The sequence below is a fragment of the Lactuca sativa genome, chromosome 2 (assembly GCF_002870075.4).
Source record: "Lactuca sativa cultivar Salinas chromosome 2, Lsat_Salinas_v11, whole genome shotgun sequence".
Lineage (NCBI taxonomy): Eukaryota > Viridiplantae > Streptophyta > Magnoliopsida > Asterales > Asteraceae > Lactuca > Lactuca sativa.
Window position 1 is genome coordinate 216,099,506 of NC_056624.2, and position 18,859 is coordinate 216,118,364.

An 18,859-nucleotide genomic window follows, 5' to 3' on the forward strand; every position below is an offset into this window, starting at 1 on the left:
AATAATTACATGTATCGTACAGTACCTTCTTATAACAATTACTGTTATACGAGCTCGAACCCCCACGATTCACACGTGTTTACATTTCACGGACTTTTTTGTTCCTTTCTGATGCAATTCTGTGTTCGTTCGTTTGAAAATACTCAACTGCCTTTGCCCAGTTATCAACTAGCATACCCACCGGATGATTGGCTAATGCTCCCGGGATATCATCATACCCTCCAACTAACATAAAATATTCTTTTGCGTCAGCTTTACGTTCTCGATAACCTTTTAACAAAGTTGCTTGAAAACTCTCTGTCAACAGATTAGCTTGTACATCCTAGTACATCTGATCCAAATCAAACTTTGTCTACAAAAAAAAAAGTTAAACAAGTAAAAAACAATTATAGTTAACCATATAAAATATATTTAAATAAATAATTACCGCTAAATGTTGTAATACGGTGTCCTGTATTGAAGGAGAAACTTTTTTCCAAGTCCATTTGTCAAACGGGACCATCTGCCACATTGTTTTTTCTAACTTCTCGGGAAAACATGTCTTTCGGCTCTCCGAAGGGATCAAATGTGATATCCCTATCATATTGCAAGCTAATTGGTTTCCCCTGGTTCCGTAAGATTGCTTTTCCAAGTTTTATGTTTTTTGCTTTGCCTCGAACTTTCCTTCGGGCACGTTCCTCAAATACAAATATAATTAATAATTATTAGAAACGATATTTAATTTATAATAATTGAACAAAAATATTAAATAAAAGTTCATAATAAGATTTACCGTCTTGCTCATGCCGATCGGCACCTCTACCACCTGGGATAAGTGGGTCCTCAGCTCCATCTCCCCCATGTCCACGACCCATGACAGTAACCATGGTATACATAAACAAAATCCATATGCTCATAGACTTTAGTTTCTTTTTGGCTAGATAATGTGAAAGGGGAACCTTGTTGCCTTTGTGAAATGCTAATTGTAACAACTCAAGGAGTTGATCAAATGAACTATCAGTCCATTTGTTGTTCACCTTGATATGCATTAACTTTGCTAGAAACTCAAGGGAAGAAAAGATACAACCATGATACAATTGAGTTTCCATTTCTTCCAACAACTGTGCAAAATCATCATCCACACCGCTACCACTCGTATTTGAGGTTCCTTCATCAAGGTCGGTATCATTTTCTCTCGACTCCCACATCACATCGTCGATTAAATCGGCCATTTGGTTACTTGGCAAGACGACTGGAGGAATAAAAGATTCACCATGATAGATCTAAATTTTGTACGACTTACTGAAACCATTTATAAATATATGGCGTTCAACTGCAGTCGGGTACTTGAAGTAACGGTTATCATATTTTTCACACGCACATCTGATTTTACCATTACTATCAATGTGTGACTTCGACTTCTCGATAAAAGCTTTGAGTCCTGCTTGGAACTGGGGATGGTTTCGATATGGATTAGTAGTCCAACTTTTATCAATAGACATGATGTTGCTGAAACATAATTTTGGGTTTAGAGTTTAGTATACAGAATTAGCATTGTTTTTTTTTTCAATCTATATTTTTATTACAATTAAAAGAAAAAAATTAAAAATTAAAAAAATTAAATTAAATTTTTTTATTTATGTGTTTTTTTAATTAATTTTAATTACAATTACTTGTAATTTATATAGGCAAAAGTTGTAAGTATTAAATATAAATATGAAACTATAGAAATATAACATTATAAGTTAATTTGAAGATTATAAGTTAACTATATAACTTATTATAAATATGATATATATTATAAATATGTTATAAATATGTTGTTCTTTCTAGTATTTGTAATTTACCGTCGAGATTATAAAATATATATATTTTATGTTTTAGAGTGTTGATTTATTTTTGTCAATTATAATAATCTTATTTTGTAAAGCTTATACTAATATTATTTTGCAATTTTTTATTCTCATTTTTTTCTAATAATAAAATTATTATTAATAATAAATATGACTGAAAAGTATTTAAAACAGGTTTGATAAGTAATTTTTATCGTTTTCATAAAAATCATATTTGTTTTGGTGCGTATTGACAATTTGGTTTTTAAATAATCATTTTAATTTTATTCTATTCACATCTATTCAAACATTAAAATGTGATTATTAACACTTTGCCACAATAATCAAAATGACATTATTTAAAAAATGGATAATCATTTAAAGTTCAAACCCCCCTCACCCCCCCCCCCCCCCCCCCCCAAAAAAAAAAAAAAAAAAATCCAATACACGCATGAATATATATATATATATATATATATATATATATATATATATATATATATATATATATATATATAGTACCCTAACAATTTTATAACATTTTTTTGTGTTTTTTTGTGCTTTTGCGTTTTTGTGTTTTTTTTTTCAATTATAACAATAATTTTTTTTTCAATTCTAGCATCCTACTTACATACATATACCACATACTTTTACATAATAGATAAGAACATGAAATTCACATACTTTTACATATACCACATATACACAAAATACAAATACATTCACATACACATAAAATAGCATCCTACTTAAACCAAATACGCATAATTTCACATATATAGATAATAACATCCTAATTATACCAAATACAAAAATTTCACAATCATATACTCATATACCACATTTATAACAAACATATATACATTCACATACACACAATAACATCCTACTTATAACAAATACATATAATTTCACACATATTTAGATAATAACATCATATATATATATATATATATATATATATATATATATATATATATATATATATATATTTACCAAATACTCATATACCACATACATCAAATATCAAATATACACATAATTTTTACATATGACAATTTTCACATAATTTTCACATACAAATGCCAAATTCACAAAAAAAAATGAAATATAGAACCTGTAGTGGTAGAAATTAACCGGTAATAGCTGAAAAAACTGTTATTCACCCGATGAAACTACAAATCCAAAACCTGGGAGCAATCTAAAATGTCACAAATCACTTCAACAATATTTGCAAGGGTAACATACAAATTAAATTACCAAAACTTAGAAATTTAATCAACACTTTTTCAGTGTTAACAAACAAATTAACAAGGAAATTATCAAAGAAATTTTCAAATCAAAATACCTTAATTTCTTCAAAAACTCGACTTAGAAATTGGTCCTAAATCACACCTTAATCCCTAATACCCTTAATATGACACAATATATGGAGAAATCAAGATGGAAGAAGCAAATTGAAGATGAACTCGGTAGAATGTGTAAGGGGCGAAGGAGAAAAGGCAGCAAACAGAAAGCAAGTAAGAAGAATGAAGTTCTGCGTGTGCGTTTTTTTTTTTTTTTTTTTTTTTTTTTTTTTTTTTTAAATCTGCGTTAGCCTTTAGCGGCGACAATTATGTTATTACCGGCGACTCTTATTAATAGCGGCGACAATCTGGGGAGAAGGGTATCGCGCCATCTTTTAGTGCATTATTAGCGGCGACATTTTCAACCTTTAGCGGCGACATATACATCGCCGGTATTAGGTTAGTTCGGATAAGGGTACCCTAACCGTTTGATTGGATATTTGATCGAACGATGTAGATGTAACAGAAGGGGAAGACGCGGATTTTGGTAATCACCCTTTAGCGGCGTTGCTATTACCGACGACATGGGCTTTTAGCGGCGACACTCATACAGTTAACCTTAAAATTGGATGTCCGTCATGTTTTATTAATTATTACATATAGAAATATAACTAATTAAAGCTTATAAATACAACAATCACTATATCTATTTTATATTTAATTGATTATGTTGTTAGCGATGAATTTTCCTTGCACTTTAAATTAAGCTATATGAACTTATTAGGATATCCAAAAGATTCTAACAACGCATGCATACTATTAATAAACTTCTTTTTATATTAAGCTATACAATTAAAAATTATGAGAAGTAAGCCGTGATATTATTATTTTGTTAATCGAAACACGTTACACGCCCAGGAAATTGAACTGCAAACACAACAACAACAACGTCAGCGAGCGAAGAAGGAAGGATTTCCTTTAGACGGCCAATTGAAGAAACTGTTTTTCAAATGTTGACGAACCCGTAATCCGTAGGTAATTTCTTAGGAACATATGTCCTAACTTCTAAATAATTAATTTTCTTTAGTTTGAAAATAATATCAACTTAACGCACATTTATATAAGATTCGATCGTACAGTTATATTATTCAGCAGCCAAAAAAATTCTGGATCATACAGGACGACTGCAATGACAACTGTTTTCAGTTTCAGGATCGTTGGGTTTCATAACTGCGACGGTTGTACAAGAAAGGTCAGAAACGCACTGCGCAGATTTCATGGCCTCCAATTGGTAAATTTAGGCCGGGAAAGTGGGATTGTGACAGTAGTCTCGATTGCTGAACACCACCCTGAAGTTATTCGGTACGCTCTTGAACGCCAAATGAAGAAATCAGTTGTCATCGTCTCTATAAATCAAAACCCTAGTTCTACTGTATCTGCTACAGTACCTTCACAGCGTACTTTTGATCTTCAAGGTTTAGGTGAAGCCATGCTCGGCATGTTCCAGGTTTTGGATGGTGTGGAGATCACACGTTCGGATACGTTAAGAGTCAACTTCATCCACCGTGAGAACCCACCGGTTGTTAGGGTCGAACCTCGTCGCAATATTTCAAGCTACGGTGATGTCGATGTTGAGCATGCACCACGACGACCAACACCACGAGCGCCACCATGGCCAGTCGTGGAGCCATCGGCACCACTGATATCAACGGAAGAAGAAGAGGTTTATGGTTATCCACCTGAGTTTTATTATGGATACTCTACAATTGATCATAGCCATGATCATCGGCCAGATGGGTGTTGCCGAATTATGTGAATTGAAGCCTTTGAATTTATTTGTATTCTTCATTTTTTTTTTGGTAATTTTGATCTTGTAAAGTTGTATACTTGTAATTCTACTTGTATACTTGTAATTCTACTGATCCTGAGTGCTTCAGTGTGTTAAAAAATAAAGACAAAATTGCAAAAATTGTACATATGGAATGTATTTTTTTAGGGTTTTAGTCCAAACCATAACTTTTTTTGATTGGTGGTCATTTTGAGGTAGTTTCGTTATGTTTTTGGTCCCTCGGTAAAGTGAAATGACTGTAATACCCTTAGGGTATTTATTTTTCATTTTTCTTTCAATTTTTTAAATCTAATAATTATTTTAATAATTAAAAAAGAGAGGCCCACCTCTCTCTCTCTCTCTAGAAAACTCAAGCAGAAAACGGAGGCTGTTACCCTATGTTCCAACCATGTTTCTTTCTTCTTTCTCGATGACAAGCAAGCCAAACAACTATCGATACTTGGTTTTGCTACCTCCCTCCTCTTTTTTCACTTCTCTGGTCTTGGAGAACTCGTCTTCACCACCGATCATCCATATCGTTGGCATACAAACCCACCAAATTTCTATAGGTAAAAAAACACCAGTTCTTACCAACATCCTCGTCTCCTTCCCCTCTCTCTCATCTAATATATTTATGGAGGTAAAATCGCATAGAACATTGGCACACAAATCACCGAGAATAGGAGAATGGAGGTTTGATTTTGGGTAACTGCATCGAGAAATTAATCACTTTGGTAACCAGGGTAAAGAACATGGAAGAAGATGGATACTCCCTTCATCATCATCGACCATCGATCACATGCTTCTGCTCTAAGGTATCTTCTCCACTTTTAGGATTTTCAGACACCTAATCTTTCTCATCGTTTCCCATCTAATCATCCTCAATCCAAGGGTTTTTGGAAGAAGCTGGATAACCCCCTCTTATTTCTTAAAATAATCTCCTAGCAACTTTGTTGATTTGGGATTCACTTGTCTCTTTTTTCAAAAGTTACCAATTTCTTCCCAATTGAATGGAATTGGAAGATTTGATGTTGGCAATAGTTTCTAATAACCTCGATGGGTATTTGAATTTGCAACATTCTAATTGAATCACAATGTTCTCCTTCAAGATGGAGTAACGGTTGGTAATGAAGATAGAGATTCTTTTTCTGATTCAGTAGTTGAAGTGCAGATGATTGTACCCAATCTGCTCCAGTTGAAAGTGAGCTGGTCTCCAAACAGCGGCCTAAGAACCAGGTAATGTGTTGTTTACTTCATTTTCCCTTTCATCATTTTTGTTTCCTTTTGCATTTTATATTCTTATGAGATCATCTGCTATCAGAAAAGATGTATGTTTGTTTCTTGATCGTGGGGTGGTTTGAACACAGTGATGATGATGATATTGTGAAGGCAACAAGAAGATGGTAACATGTTAGAAGGTTTTGTCGCATCTCTGGAGAGAGAGAGAGAGAGAGATGTGGGCCCAAATTAATTAATTCTTTTCTTTTTCATTTAAATTAAATAGAAAAAACATAAAAAAATATATATCATAAAGGTATTACAGTCATTTCAATTTTACGAGGGACCAAATCTACGTACAAACATGGCCAAAAGGAACACGAATCCAAAAAAGTCAAGGTTTGAACTAAAACCCCAAAAAAATAAATATCACAGGGATCATTTTTGCAATTTTGTCAAAAATAAATAATAAGTCATACATACTTTGTATTAGCCAATAAACTTTAAACTCCCTTAGTTTCTTTAATTTTTTTCTCGTTTTCTTGTTCTATCTTTAGTCACTTTAGTGGGTCCCGGCCAAGCTCCTGCTTATACTTTATGTCGAGCGGTTAAAAATACAAAATTCATAATTAGGCTATTCGGTATTAGACTGGAGGGTATGGGAGAAACTTAAGGAATGGATTGGAAACTTCCCTTATTATTTTTTTTAATTTTTTTAAAAAAAATATATTTCCTATAAATAGTATACTTATTTTGTAGGGAATTAAAAACCATAAGTTTTGATATATTTATATATATATATATATATATATATATATATATATATATATATATATATGTATATATATATATATATATATATATATATATATATATATATATATATATATATATATATATGGGAAAAGGGAATATACATTACAGCCCCACCTAAGCTTATGTACTAAACCTCTTGAAAATACATTGTTTTACTATATAAAGATTATGGTTAATGGATTCACGATTAATACTTCAAGATGTAAATTCAAGATCGACACAATAAGGTTTAGGGTTTAGAGTTTAGGGTTTAGGGTTTAGGGTTTAGATTTATGTTTAGGATTTAGGGTTTAGGGTTTAGAGTTTAGGGTTTAGGGTTTAGGGTTTAGATTTATGTTTAGGATTTAGGGTTTAGGGTTAAGGTTTAGGGTGTAGGGTTTAGGGTTTAGGGTTAGGGTTTAGGGTTTAGGGTTTAGGGTTTAGTGTTTAGAATTAGGGTTTAGGGTTTAGCTTTAGTGTTTAGGGTTTAAATTTAGGGGTTTAGGTTTAGGTTTAGGGTTTAGTAATGTTCACTTGGATGAAGTAATAAACGATAATTTAGGAAAGAAAACGGAGATGATAAAATGATAATGAAAGAAAGAAATGTTATGGAGAATGATATATTTACCAAGTGAAACCAAACCGAATATATTTAGCATGTTAAAACGACATATTTTAGAGGTTTAGTACCTAAGCTTAGGTGGGGCTGTAATGTATATTCCCTATCCCCTATATATATATATATATATATATATATATATATATATATATATATATATATATATATATATATATATATATATATATATATAATTTTGAATAGCTATATAATTTAATAAGTATTAAAAAAGATTAAAAAAACTGACCAATAAGAATAGGAGAGAGAGTGAGGGAATGAACTCCCTCACCTTTTCCCTCACCACATTTCCCTTAGTCAAGGGATGGTGTTCAGCTGAGAGAGAAAGATTTCGTCACTCTTCCCTCACCCATACCTTCCAGCCTTATGGGAAGAAGACCAGGGCCGATTCATGGGGAGTTCAGAAAGTGCCTATGATCAGGGCCTAAGAAATTATAGAGCCCAATTTTTCTTTAGCATTTACAATAGCCTATATTCTGTGGACGACCCAAAATAAATTAGATTAATTTTTTATACATGTATCAGCCGAAAGAGTGAGCGGGAAAAACTGAAATTTTTGGAAAAGAAAGGAAATGCTTCGATTTCTGTGGCATGAATTGAATTTTTCTTGACAGGCAACAACGAACAGTATTATTCTTTGCTTCTTTTAACGCATCAGTTGATTTCAGTTTCAGAGGCAATCAACAATCATAATTCTTTTTTCTTCACGAAACTCTAAAGCAACGATTTAGAAGCTTCAAGTTTCTTACCTGTTTGAGATTTTGAAATCAGAAGGTAAGATTAAGGTATTTAAATTTTTTTAGGGTCGTTACTTCTTTTTTCTCTCCTGTTTAGTTTTTTATCTCTAATTTCTGATTTTTTTTCTTTTTTTATTATTTTTTAATTTAGAAGGTTGACTATACTCCAATCAGTAATCAATTCCCAAAACCGGAGGAACAAGGATACTAGTTTCGAAAATCAGAACCCAGAAGGAACAAAGAATTAAGGAAATCAATTTCTGGATTTTGAAGGTACAAGCAAATCAATTTCTATTTTTTTCGTTTATGATAAGTTTCTGATTTGTATGGAGTAATTCAATTTTTTTTGCCATTTCGTTTCATTCATTGTTTCTGATTTCAGAGTTATGTTCTTTTTTCTTGTTGATTTTAAGGGTAAAAAATCAGAGAATTTGGGACTGGGTCTAGGGGCAAAAATCAAAAGGTATTCTATTTGTTTTATCTATCTATATGTTTATGATGTTCTTTATAAGAAAATTAGATTTTTTAATTATTTTTTATTCATATTTTCTCGAATTCTGAAGATTGAAGCAATAATTTGTTCATTTTTAATCCCTTTTTGAGGTTTACATGTTTCTGATTTCAAATTAAGCTATTATGCATTTTTATCTATCTCTACAATTCTGATATTATTTATAAGAATATCACCTTTTTTCATTATTTATGATTCCTATTTTCTACAATTAATAAGCATTGAAGTAAGAATCTGTTGACTGTCATTTCATGTTTGAAGTTTACAGGTTTTTGATTTCAGATTTTTTTTGAAGTAAATCAAAATTTAGAAGGTAAGTTATTGACTTCTGATTTTTCTAGAAGCAAATCAAAGTTTTTCTTTTCTAATAATGTAGTTTAACTTTCTAATTTGATTTATGTTTTTTTACAGTTATTTGTAGATGAAAAGTGTATTATTCTTTGCTACCTTAGTTTCAAGAGAAGGTGGATAATAGAAGCAATTTTATTTTTCTGTATTTATTTGAATGAAATTTTAAAATATGTAATGAAAATTTATGATTGTTTTGCTTAAATTTTTAGGTCTTTTAAGTTTTAGAGCCTAATTTTTGTTAAATTGCACAGAGTCTCTGAAATCTTGGGACCGGCCCTGAAGAAGACACGTAGAATCCGATGTCTCCAACTCATTCCATGATTGAACACCGTCCTCTACATGCGTATGTGTCTTGTGGTGTAAGGCTATTCATGGATGGGTACGAACACTTTCATTGGTTAGGAAAGAATGAGCACTATTTTGACTGTCGTGATGTATACGTTACATATTTAAGAAAAAATTACTAATACTTTAAAATAAAAACAAACAATGATCACTCTCAAATTTTTATCAAGTTATTACGAATCAAAATTAAAATACTCCAAATACTCAAATGATTCGTACGCGCATGTTGGTGGATGTAGGTAAACCACCTTATATTACTTTGGTGCCCAAGGTATCCTTCCTAATAAATAAAGATGTTTTTGTTAGATGTCACATTCTCATTTATTTTGTCACATGTAATTTTGTGGTTATTTTAAATTAATTTTTATTCCACATGTTATTTTATGGTTTTTCCATTTTATTAAATTTTAGATAGTGTTTAAATGCAATAATAAATACATATCAATTTCACTAATGAACTTTCATTAATTTTATTTATTTATCTAAATTATTTGTTTAAATTTAAAAGAGAAAAAAGCACTTTAATTTTTATAATTCAATATTTTCTCACTTTTCTTATAAATTTATACTTCTTAAATGTTTAGAATTTTAGATTTAGTTTTTCTTTTAAATAAACCCATGTAAACTCACTCCTAATGAACTGAATAAAGAAGAAGAAAAGAATAAGAACGATAAATTATTTGGTTAACTTTATTGTTGGAAAAAATTAACTTAAACATCCTAAACTTTATTATCACAAATGTTAAAAAAAAAGAAAGAAAGGATGTGTCTTTTTTGTTTACGGTTACGGAGGTACAGGAAAAACATTTCTCTGGAAAATATTATCCGCTGCTTTAAGATCGGAGGGTGAAATCGTGTTAAATGTTGCTTCAAGTGGTATTGCTTCCTTATTATTGACAGGAGGTAGGACAACGCACTCTCGATTTATAATCCCTTTAAATCTTACCGAGGATTTGTTTTGTTCTATAACGCTGGAAAGTGATGTTGCTGAATTGTTAAAAAAAACATCATTGATTATATGGGACGAGACACCTATGATTCATAAGCATGCCTTTAAAGCTTTGGATAGATCTTTGAAGGATATATTGGGTTGTCATCTTCGTAGCAACTCAAAATTGCCATTTGGAGGAAAAGCAATTGTTTTTAGAGGTGATTTCAGACAAATTCTACCTGTTGTTCCTAATGGAAGTAGACAAGACATCGTCAATGCTTCAATAAGTTCCTCCTATATTTGGTCAAATTGCAAGGTCTTAAGATTAACAAAAAACATGAGGTTAAGTCTTCATACATCTAATATTGAAGAAACAACCACATTTGCAAACTGGATTTTGATTATAGGTGAAGAAAAGGTTAGTGGCTTAAACGATGGCGAGGCAATTGTTGATATACCAGATGATATTCTCATTACAGATTCATCGGATCCTATTGGTTCATTAATTACATTTGTCTATCCTTCTATTGTTGAAAATGCCAATAATCCGATGTTTTTTCAAGAAAGAGCAATCCTTGCACCGAAAAATGAAGTTGTTCAAGAAATAAACAATCGTATGCCAATCGGAGATGAAAAAGAATACTTAAGTTCAGACAGTCTTTGTCAATCGGAGTTTGTACACGATGACTTTGATGAATCTTTATACTCTCTTGATGTTCTAAATGGCCTTAGACCTTCAGGTATGCCAATTCATAAATTGGTATTAAAAGTCGGTGTTCCAGTTATGTTATTGAGGAATATTGACCAGAAATACGGTTTGTGTAACGGAACAAGGTTGCGAGTTATAGCATTGGGTAAGCGTGTTATAGAAGCAGAGATTATTTCTGGAGTAATATAGGAAAACGTACGTTTATTCCAAGAATGTCACTGACCCCGTCGGATAAAAGGATTCCTTTCATATTTCAGCGAAGACAATTTCCACTTGCTGTATGCTTTGCGATGACAATAAACAAAAGTCAAGGACAATCGCTATCAAAGGTTGGTTTGTTTTTGAGACAACCAATGTTTACTGATGGACAGTTGTATGTTGCATTTCTAGAGTTAAAAGCAGAGACGGATTGAAAATATTAATTTTAGACAACGAAGGAAACCCTACCAATAAGACATCTAATGTTGTATTCAAAGAAGTATTTGGAAATTTGTGATTTGTAAAAATTATTTAGAATATTTCATTAATGTTTTTTTTGTATTTTGGGCTCAATTACATACTTATTCAATAAACTCTTCACTTATATGTGTTGTATTATTTTAATAATTCGTCGATGTTCAAAATTTTATATTATTTATTTCAAGAAACCCGTGTAACACACGGGTATTACACCTAGTTTATATTAATAAAACTAGAATCATCCTCTAATACTAAAACTTGGAAAAACAACATTCTAGAATCAAAGTAATCCTAATATAATAAAACTTTTCTTATTAACTAACCGATTAATCCAACAATCACCCCTTAATCGATTTAGTCATATCACTCATTCACAGTAGTTTTTAATCACTTTCTTCCCGAACCATCTCGACTTTTCCCGGACACACGACCTCTATCATGGTCACATCCAAAGTCCTCCATACCCTTTTGATTGTTCACAACACACGTAACATGTAACATGACATCCCGTTGAATACGTTCATTACCATCTAGACTTTTCCCAGATTAACGACCTCTCCCCCGCCAGATCCAGAGTCATCCGATTTGAACTTCCACCGCCATAATGTTCACACTGTGTTGTTTCTCCAATCTTTTCCTTTGTTCTGATCACCTTTGCTCAAAGATGCATCTCCACCGACCAAGAAAACAAAGCTACCTGCTTCATCGTTTTCTTTCAATCATGCCAAACGAACTGAATCCAAAGCCACCTGCTTTGACGGATCCTTCCTGTCCGTTTTTCACGTACCTACGTCGGTATCCCCTTATCACGAACAAGTCGAACTTTCTTCCTCACTAATCATTGTTTCCCGATTAATGTAGACACAACCCTTTGATTTTTTCTGCCTTTTGATTTCAACCGATAAACGTCTTATTCTCTTTTTTGACAACCCCGACCTAATCAAAATTGTTGCGAGAGCATTTTCCACCGAACAACAAGACAAGGTCATAACCACTTTTACCGTCTTTCATCACTCGCAAAACGAACCGAATCAAAGCCACCCGTTTTGACATCTTCCCGTCTGTTTATTCCGCACATGAGTTAGTCTCTTTCTACCTTAGAACAAGCTTGATCAAGAAAAAATGGGGTTGATGTTGAGATGCTTCAACACGCACTCAAAAACAATCCACACCTCGCTTAAACTGAACCCGGTTCCCGCGACGCCTGCCCCACAACGAAGGGCTACACTTGTCTTGAAACCGACTCTCAAACTGGCCCCCTACGCCTTCACGAGCCCTAAGCTCCGATACCAAGTGTAGGTATACCACCTTATATTACCTTGGTGCCCAATGTATGTTAACATCACCAATTCAACAATTTATATTCACCAACCATCCATACGCGACAAATTACTTCCAACAACCTATACCATAACAATTCCATCATTCCCAATTTCAAGCTTTTACAACAACTTTCTCAGCCTCAACAATTTCAAACACAACCATCTCAACCCCAAACTCAAGTCTAATTTTTTCAAACCTCAACGATGGCGACGACAACGAAAAGGTCCAAGAAACTCAACCATCGCCTAAAAGAAGAGAAAAGAAAGGAAATACTAAAGAAGTTAGTCATGGTTGGACCGAAGAAGAGAAAGTTGTGTTAATGAAAGCTTGAATATCTATATTGGAAGACAAACAAACATGCAACTCGCAATCGTATAATTTTTTTTGGCAAAATGTGTAACCTACCATATAAAACCTACGCCTCCATTGTTGGAAATTTATATATAAAGGAATTGCAAGTTGGCAATTTCCTTTGTATCCCACATTGGTGGAGAGAAGAAAATTTTGAGGGTTTATAAGCCTATTCCTTTGGTAAGCCTTCAAAGGCTTTAGTGGATCAAAGGATTGGGCCAAGCCCACGCGCGCGCCTAGCCTAGCACTAGCCGACGCCGCGAGTGCGCGAAATGGCGCGATTTAGGCGCACGACGCATCGGTCGCTGGGAGCTGAGGAGCTTTTGTTTTTGGTGAGTTCGGGTCAAGCCGGTTTGACCGACCCGGTCAAATGGTTGACCGACGTTGACTTCGTGAAGGATAAGTCATCGGGGCATTCTAGAAGGATCAAGAAATGGCTTGCTTAGAGAGCAAGTCGTCGCCCTAGGGTTTCTGCATCGGTCGCTGGGAGCTGAGGAGCTTTTGTTTTTGGTGAGTTCGGGTCAAGTCGGTTTGACTGACCCGGTCAAATGGTTGACCGACGTTGACTTCGTGAAGGATAAGTCATCGGGGCATTCTAGAAGGATCAGGAAATGGCTTGCTTAGAGAGCAAGTCGTCGCCCTAGGGTTTCTGGGGCTGGCCTGTGGGGGCCCGTTTTATGCCTTCTAGGGTTTCGATACCTATAAATATAGCCCCCTAGGAGCCATTCAGAACACACACGAATTCTCAAAGCTCTCTCCCTCTCTCTGCGTTTTTTCTTCTAGTTTCCGAGTAGTCGCTTTGTGTTTGTCGATTTCCAGTGCTGTTGGAATATCGATCTAGCTGCATTAAATCCTGGGGTTTTACTCTGTTACTTACAGCCTATCCAAGCGAAGTAAAAACCTTTAAGGACAGGAATCTGATCCGTGCAGTTGCTTCAAGATCAAGTCAGCTATCAACAGGTCGGTTTTACTTTTCTGTCTTGTGTTTAATTTGTCCAATAACAAGACAGTCTTCTTCTACCTTTCTTATAATCAGATCTAGTCGAGAAGGATAGATCTGGTTTCTGGACGAAACTTGGTAAATTTAATAATAATAATTGAATTTATTATTCGCAACTAATCGACATATAATTCACAATATTATTTGTCGGTTTCCTTGCGTGTCTTTTAGTTTGATATAGAACATCCATCTATGTGAATGTGAAATATATGAAGGGTTAATTAATGTGTTAAATTCTAACTTACTATTTAACATCTAAGCTCTTCGAATTTTATGCCGTGTTGATGTTCCGATATACAAATTGATTAATTAATTTTGCTCATGGGGACTTTGTTAAATCTGTATTTTTAAGCCCATTTTAATTTGCTGTACATCAAATATACAATATTAACTTTTTCGCGGCCTATTTTTTATACTAGTTGATAAAGTACACAATTTGTTTTTATTCCTTTATTGATAAATTTTTTGAATGGATAATCATCTTTGCATGTAGGACTATGGAGTAATCATTATATATTCTGAATCTATACTTTTAGTCTAAATAAAAAGATCACTTTATCTTTTCATTTAAACGTGATACTCCGTAATAGATATTTGCTTAATGGATAAATGAGAAATTAAATATTCATCTACTTTTCTTTTTAATTATCTGAAAATGATGATCGAAAATGATGACTAAGTGTCCAAAAATATATTTGATTTTATCAAAATTAACCATATACATAATGAAGTAAACATAACCATTACCGTGATTAATCACAAAAACAATAAACATAATAATTTACAACGATCATTCACAAAGTAATAATAATAATAATAATAATAATAATAATAATAATAATAATAATAATAATAATAAATTAGATCCCCTAACATATGTACCACATAATTTCGAACGCCATTTTGAACCCTTACATAATTTTCTGAATTCACGAAAAGATGGTTTCAACAGTTGGCATGACTCGCACTTGATTTGTTATAAACTAGTTGTGAGATCCATGTATTGCATAGTTTAATATTAAAAAGAGTTAAATATAAATGTCAAAATATTTAAGAACTTTAAATTTATAAAAAATAAGATAAATAATCAATTATTATAATGAAAATGTTTTTTATCTTTTAAATTTAAACAAAAAATTTAAATAAATAAAAAAAGAAATTAATGAGTTTTAATTTTGGTAATTTTAAAATTAAGAAGTAAGTTGATTAATGAAATTGATATTCAATTTATTACTACATTTATTGTAATTATTACATTAAAATATTATGTAAAATTTAATAAATTAGAAAAACTCATAAAATAACATATAGAAAAAAATTAGTTGAAAATAACTATCAAAATGGTATTTGATAAATTAAATAAAAGTGTGACAAATGAAAAGAAAAAAAAAAAAGAAAAAAAAAAGACTTTATTATTAGAAAGGATTAGTGAGGATTATAATTGATATGGGCTCCCTCACTCCATTTTATGCGTTCGGAACTAAGGCCCAATCCAACATCCGATTTACAATTATAGCCCAGGTCTGGTCCAAAATCCAGGTTACCATTAACAATCCATTAATCGGAATACTAACCTCACGTAACTTCTCCGTAGTCCCACATACTCACCATTTATGATTTATCCCAAAACGTAATTTACTCTCTCTTTCTCTCTTCCCCTCCTCTTTTATTTTTTATTTTTTATTTTATTTTTTTCTAGAAAGATGCGTCAATAATGGCTAAAACGATTGGTATTTTTGGTAACGACATGGTAGAAGAAACCAAGGGTTTATCCGGCCACGTATCAATTCCGTATGTGGCAGGAAATATCATTTATGCTTTATTTGCTCATACGCTGTCGTTTTCACTTGCCCACATAACCCAACTATGTTACGTACCGAATCAAGTGACGTCGATTTAAGTGGTCTTTGGTCTTTGGTCGACTATTCTGAATACTTGGTATTTTCTACTTCATATTCTTACGCTTAATCCCCTTAATCTTTTACATACTTTCACAATTTGGTTTCTATTATTGGTATTTATTAATTATTATATTACCATTGAGATTGATATCTATAATATAAATTATAAAATATTTTTTATATCTAACACACCTAAAAATAAAAAATGATGATACTACTACTAAGATTTGTTTTCGATCATGCAAATGACATGAAAACTAACATAATCGTAGAAAATAAATTTTGGAATCCTATCAACTCCAATTTCGGCCCAATACTTTATCTATAACAAATACAACTTATATCTATAACCCATATCTACCAACTCTTTGTATTTTTATCATAGATTACTCAGAATCTTGGAGTTTGATTTATATTTTTGGATCTCTTATTTATGTTTTATTTAATTTAATAACTGTTTATCTTATTTTATTTCTAAAATGAATATTCACTAGAACTAAACCTTTGTAAGATGATCAACTCTAGAGGGTCAAAATGGTTATTTTGAAGTGTCCAAATAGCCAGTTTAACAACAATATTAACTTTTTAAAATTCCAATTTTCCCCAATGGCTATATCTGGTTTTTGGGTTTTTGTATATTTATCCGGAAAAAATCAGGGGGCAAGGTTTTCTGGAATCCAACTTGTATCCAGTGGATCAAATATATCCGATTTGGATATGTTGCAATGGGTTTGTACATCTCTACACTCCGTTATAGCTGACTATTTTGATTTAATGTCTTGCATAACTAAAAATCATATATTGAAGATCGGTCAGTTCTATAATATATATATATATATATATATATATATATATATATATATATATATATATATATATATATATATATATATATACTTAAAAACACTATATGACAATAAAATTTCATCATACATAAAAGTGAATATGTTAAAGTTTCTTAATCATCAATACTGTCTGCGAGACAAAAAATTTCCTCTTCTGAAGCCTCTTTTGTCTTTCTGCATTTCTTCGACATATAAGATTTTATAAGGAAACATATTTGTTTCATGTAAAATTTACTTACAAATCCCCGGTTGTATTCATTAATTCATCAAAACCCTTAAAGATAAGATTACATTAAAAATGGAATTAAAGTTATAATTTGAGAATAATATATTATAAAATTAAAAAAGAATGTAAAGACTAAAGAGCATCTGTTGGGGTATTTCCTATATAAACCACACCTCCTGATTTTCCTCCTTCGCATCAAAGAGGCTTTTATTTCTCCAACCAATACCTCTTTTTCTAGGCGGGCTCAAACAAAAAGTTGTAACTTGTAAGGATTTAAATATTTTAGATCGTTCATTAGTTTTTTTTTTATTATTATTGCGTTTAACTCTTTTTCTTCACATATGATACAAATAGATTTACTTGCGATTATTAATTTAATAATAACAAATGGTTTAAAATGATGTAGAAACTTCATGTTCGTCCTTAGTCGATTAGGATTACCTTAGTTTCATGATTCATAGCATCAATAACTCCTCCTTTAACCTATTTTACTTCAACCATTCTTTTATTCATTTTTTCATTTACATCTCATTTAATTATAATTTCTTTAGTTGATGTTTAATGTAATTGGTAAGAATTTGAATTTAAGCTATAACAAAACAGATTTTAATTTGTTTTTTTTATTTTTTTATCCGTGTTGATTTCTTTAATAATCTGTTAATCCTTTATGTTTTTTTGTGAATGATTTATTTCATAATGTGTAACTGGGCACTTTTATTTTTTACTTTCTCGACACAAAAGTTCCTTGTATTTTTCGACTGCAGAACATATTCACCAACATCAACAATGGCCATTCCAAAGACAATCATTCTGCAAATCGATCAGTTTTGTAATTGTGAGGGATGCATACAAAAGGTGAAGAATACGTTTTGTGAACTTGGTGGTGTCAAATTGTTAGAAATGAACCCTGAGATAGGTAAATTCATCATCTCAACTACTAAACACTCAGATGTGATCAAATACGCTTTAGAGCGCACATTTTCAAAGAAAAAAGTCATTCTCTTTGAAAACCCTAAGCATCCATGTCAACCTCCTATCCATAACCACCAAAATGTGATCATTAATCATAACCATATTCATCAAGTACCTCCTTCGATTACTACCAATGCATATGATGTGGCTAAAGTGTTGGCGACAACAACTCATGCTAAAGGACTACAAAGTGTGGAGATCACACATATGAAGCTCAACTTCAACAACTTTGAAAACCGACCAAGTGTTAGATCAAGACATGCAATCAACAATGTTACTCCACCATTGAAACCGAAACATACAAGACATGCATGCATCACCTCTACAAATAATTGCAATGGCATCACCTCCACAACAACCATCTCGACTAAGGAATGACAAGCATTACTTTGACAAGGTGGGAATACCAAGCCATGAACTTCATCAGTCCCACAACTCAAAATACATCAAGTTCATGAGAATTCTCTCAAAGAGTTTCTATAATATCTTTAAGAATAAATATAGTGTTTGGGTTTCCTTTTATCATGTATTATAGCTTTGATTTCTATTTATTTTATCTTATTGTTCTTATACTTGTGATTTGGGAAGGATGCATAAAGGATGTAAGCTTCTAAATATATTTT

At 32.1% G+C, this 18,859-nt stretch overlaps 1 long non-coding RNA gene and 1 pseudogene across 1 annotated transcript; both read left to right on the forward strand.

Moving 5' to 3' along the window:
* Nucleotides 1–5,981: 5,981 nt before the first annotated feature.
* On the forward strand, nt 5,982–11,655 carry LOC111905783 (uncharacterized; annotated as a pseudogene).
* A 5,521-nt stretch (nt 11,656–17,176) lies between these two features.
* LOC111905794 (uncharacterized) lies at nt 17,177–18,859 on the forward strand. Its single transcript, XR_002854990.3, has 2 exons — nt 17,177–17,529; nt 18,029–18,859. It is a non-coding gene; the product is annotated as an uncharacterized LOC111905794 (long non-coding RNA).